Genomic DNA, 4,469 nt, shown 5'->3' with positions numbered 1-4,469 from the left:
AGAAATGTCAGTTAAAACTACACTAAAATACCATTTCTCATCTGTAATATTTTCTTTTATTTTGTTTTTTAAGACAGAGACTCACTCTGTCACCCAGGCCAGAGTGCAGCAGTGCAATCATGGTTTGTGCCACAACGCCTTGCTAACGTTTTGTCTTTTTGTAGAGATGAGGTTTAACTATGTTGCCCAGGCTGGTCTGGAATTCCTCAAGTGATCCACTCGCCTTAGCTGCACAGTGCTAGGACTGTAGGCGTGAGCCACCACACCCAACCAATATCTTCAGAATTTAAAAAATGTAACAATACATTCTGATGGTAATGCAGTGGATAGACAAGCCTCTCATGCATGGCTAGGGGACATGTGAATAAGTACAACTCTGTAAAGGGTAATGTGGCAGCATTTCACAAAATTGCATATGCGGGAAGGGGGCGAGGTTTCAAGATGGCAGTGGCTGAGGAGTTGGTTGACCAAGAGACCCTTACAAAGTGAAAGTTCAAGACCAGGAATCGCCACCTCCCCACTTCTCGCAGTCCTGGGAGCATAGCAGAAGTCTGTCTCTCTCTCTCTTTCTTTCTTTCTTTCTTTCTTTCTTTCTTTCTTTCTTTCTTTCTTTCTTTCTTTCTTTCTTTCTTTCTTTCTTTCTTTCTTTCTTTCTTTCTTTCTCTCTCTCTCTCTCTTCCTTCCTTCCTTCCTTCCTTTCTTTCTTTCCTTTCTTTCTTTCTTTCTTTTTTTCTTTCTTTCTTCTTTCTTTCTTTCTTTTCTTTTCTTTTCTTTCTTTTCTTTCTTTTTCTTTCTTTCTTTCTTTCTTCTTTCTTTCCTTTCTTTCCTTTCTCTCTCTTCCTTTCTATCCTTCCTTCCTTCCTTCCTTTCTTTCTTTCTTTCTTTCTTTCTTTCTTTCTTTCTTTCTTTCTTTCTTTTCTTTCTTTCTTTCTTTCTTTTTCTTTCTTTCCTTCCTTCTTTCCTTCCTTCTTTCTTTCTTCCTTCCTTCCCTTCTTTCCTTTCTTTCCTTCCTTCTTTCCTTTCTTTCTTTCTTTCCTTCTTTCTTTATTTCTTTCCTTCTTTCTTTCTTTCTTTTTTTCTTCTTTCTTCTTTCTTTCTTTCTTCTTTCTTTCTTTTCTTTCTTTTTTTAAAAAATGAACAGTAAACCATACAAATTGTCCACATGGAATGGAGACTTACATCATCCACCAAGAGTGGAAAATGTATGAACCCCACAGACCAAGTCCAAAAGGAATCCCAGAAGAGAATTAAAGAACGAAAAACAGCACATGATGGTTCGAGCTGCAGTGCTTGTTGTTGTTGTTGTTGTTTTGGTTTGGTTTGGTTTGGTTTTGGTATTTTTGAGATGGAGTTTTTTGCTCTTGTCACCCAGGCTGGAGTGCAGTGGCTCACTGCAACCTCCACCTCCTGCCTCAGGCTCCCGAGTAGCTGGGATTACAGGCATGCACCACCACACCTGGTTAATTTTTGTATTTTTAGTAGAGATGAGGTTTCACCATGTTGGCCAGGCTGGTCTTGAACTCCTGACCTCAGGTGATCTGCCCGCCTTGGCCTCCCAAAGTGCTGGGATTACAGGTGTGAGCCACTGCGCCCAGCCAGAGCTGCAGTTTTTAAAATGAAGGATCCCAAACAGATCATCTGGGGCATGGATAAATTGGATGACATGGAGTTGAACCCGCTGCAACAGCCACAATTAAATGAGAAAGTACTGAAAAACAAGCTCAAAAACCTGCGTGAAACCTTTGAACATATTTTACAACTCTATAAAAAAGAAAATCCAGATATTTGCAAGGACTTGAGAAAGCTGGAAGTGGAGTATGAACAGAAGAGGGCTCAACTTAGCCAACAGGGTGATGCTGTCGAGAATGCTCAGCACGCAGAAGTGGAGAGCGTTCCTTTGAAAGATACGCGGCATGCTCCTTCCAACATTTTGATCCAGGACATTCCACTCCCTGGTCCCAGACACTCTCCATCCTTAAGAAAACCTCAGCCTATGGGCCTCCATATCCTGGGTCCAACTCGGGCAGTTTCTATCCTTCCTCTTCTTGGGCATAATGTTCCACATTTGCCCCCTGGCAGAAAACCTCCTGGCCCCCCCCAGCCCACCTCCTCCTCAAGTCGTGCACATGTATAGCTGTAAAGTGGGTTTGCCCTGGATCTTCCCCCTCGTAGGTGAGATGAAGAAGACGTGTTAATAGTCCTGAACTTGCCCGGCAAGGTCATGATGATGCTGTGTCTAGCACCAGTGAAGATGATGGCCCTTCTAAGGACAAGCACCCACATAAGCATGGTAACAATACTGATGATGGTGACACCAACAGATCAGATGGAGAAAGTGGGGGAATGAATTGTGCACCGTGATGATGGGGAGAGAGACGGCAGTGAAGAAAAGAACTCAGGTCTGAGTGTACAGTTCGCAGATATGCCTGGAAAATCAAGAAAAAGAAGAACATGAAGGAATTAACTGTTCTTCAAGCCATGATGCTTCCTATGGCAGGTCAAGAAATTCCTGAGGAGGGACCAGAAGTAGAGGAATTTTCAGTGGACGATGACGAAGATGATTCTGATAACTCTGAATCAGAAAAACAATCACAAGAACGGCGTAAAGAAGAATCTCACTCTGATGGCACATCCACTGCTTCTTCACAGCGGCAGGCTCCGCCCCCGTCTGTTCCTCCGTCTCAGATACAAATACATCCCATGCCAGGACCACCATCTCTTGGACACTACCTGCTCCACCATTACGGCCTCCTGGGCCACCTCCTCCATTCCTGAGATCACCTGGAATGCCAGGATTCCAAGGGCCTTTACCCAACTTCTACCTCCAGGACCAACCCTAGCTCGACCCTCTGGCCCTCCCCCAGGTCCACCTCCAGGTCTGCCTCCCGGTCCCCCTCCTAGGGAACTCCCACCAAAAGTACCTCACCCCGCACCTCTGGGTGTTCCTCCACCTCGTCCTGGCATGATGCGCTCACCTTTGGTGCCTCCGCTTGGACCTGGCCCCTCTGGGCTTTTCCCACCAGCTCCCTGGCCAAACCCTGGGGTTTCAAGTGCTCCACCCAACTTGATTCAATGGCCCAAGACAGATGATAAGAGTGCAGCCACCACTGAGAAGAAGTCACAGCAGCCATCAGTGTCAAGCCACAGATCACTAATCCCAAGGCAGAGATTACTCAGTTTGTGCCCACTGCACTGAGAGTACGTCCGGAGAATAAAGGGGCTACTGCTGCCCTCCAGAGAAAGTCAGAGGGGCCGGGCGCGGTGGCTCACGCCTGTAATCTCAACACTTTGGGAGGCCAAGGTGGGGGGATCACTTGAGGTCAGGAGTTTGAGACCAACCTGGCCAACATGGCAAAACCCCGTCTCTACTAAAAGTACAAAAATTAGCCAGGCATGGTGACGCACACCTGTAATCCCAGCTACTCAGGAGGCTGAGGCAAGAGAATGGCTTGAACCCAGAAGGTGGAGGTTGCAGTGAGCCAAGATTGCAACACTGCACTGCAGTCTGGGCAACAGAGTGAGACTTTGTCTCAAAAAAAAAAAAAAATGGCCGGGCGCGGTGGCTCACGCCTGTAATCCCAGCACTTTGGGAGGCCGAGACGGGAGGATCACAAGGTCAGAAGATCGAGACCATCCTGGCTAACCCGGTGAAACCCCGTCTCTACTAAATATTACAAAAAACTAGCCGGGCGAGGTGGCGGCGCCTGTAGTCCCAGCTACTCGGGAGGCTGAGGCAGGAGAATGGCGTGAACCCGGGAGGCGGAGCTTGCAGTGAGCTGAGATCCGGCCACTGCACTCCAGCCCGGGCTACAGAGCGAGACTCCGTCTCAAAAAAAAAAAAAAAAAGGGAAGTGATTCTGCTGTGCCTCTTTCCAAAGCAGCACCCAAATCTGGTCCTTCTGTTCCTGTTTCGGTACAAACTAAGGATGATGTCTAAGAGGCTTTCTTGAAAGAGATGCAAGGGCTACTGTGACAGCTTCTGATGCCCGAACAGGCTTCTGTTCACAACAATGGCCCATGGAGAAAGAGGCTCCTATTAAACTTAGATGAAAGAACTGCTTCCATTGTCAGGGTGTTTTCTAATTTCAGTTCAAGGAATATCCTAAAATACAGCCTTGTTCAGAATTTACTGCGCAGAAAAGAGGGTATTTCATTCAGAATAGATCGGTTATTGAAGCAGTGCTGCTAAGATCCGTTCCCTTTCACACCACGATTTTCACCGTTTCTTTCCCTTCTCCAGTTCTTTGGAAATTTGTGATCTGAGGATCTTAGTTATTTAATTGTTTTGACTCTCTTCTTGTGTGCTATGGGCATTGGAGTAGAGATTTCTGAAAAACCAGTTTACTTCATCTTGCCTTTTGTGTTTCAGTTATTTTTAATATTTTCCTGTAAGTATTTTGTAATATTTTACTTATAGTGAAATGGATCACAGTGTAATTTCCTAATACAAAGCAGGATATGTGGGAAGA

The 4,469-nt window shown here is 45.8% G+C and overlaps 1 pseudogene; it reads left to right on the top strand.

The window, feature by feature from the left end:
* Positions 1-1,162: 1,162 nt before the first annotated feature.
* Positions 1,163-3,973, top strand: LOC103216881 (WW domain-binding protein 11-like; annotated as a pseudogene).
* Positions 3,974-4,469: the final 496 nt, after the last annotated feature.

Source organism: Chlorocebus sabaeus, chromosome 10 (genome assembly GCF_047675955.1).
Source record: "Chlorocebus sabaeus isolate Y175 chromosome 10, mChlSab1.0.hap1, whole genome shotgun sequence".
Lineage (NCBI taxonomy): Eukaryota > Metazoa > Chordata > Mammalia > Primates > Cercopithecidae > Chlorocebus > Chlorocebus sabaeus.
Note: the sequence above shows the minus strand (reverse complement) of the source record. Positions and strands in the feature narration are given on the sequence as shown.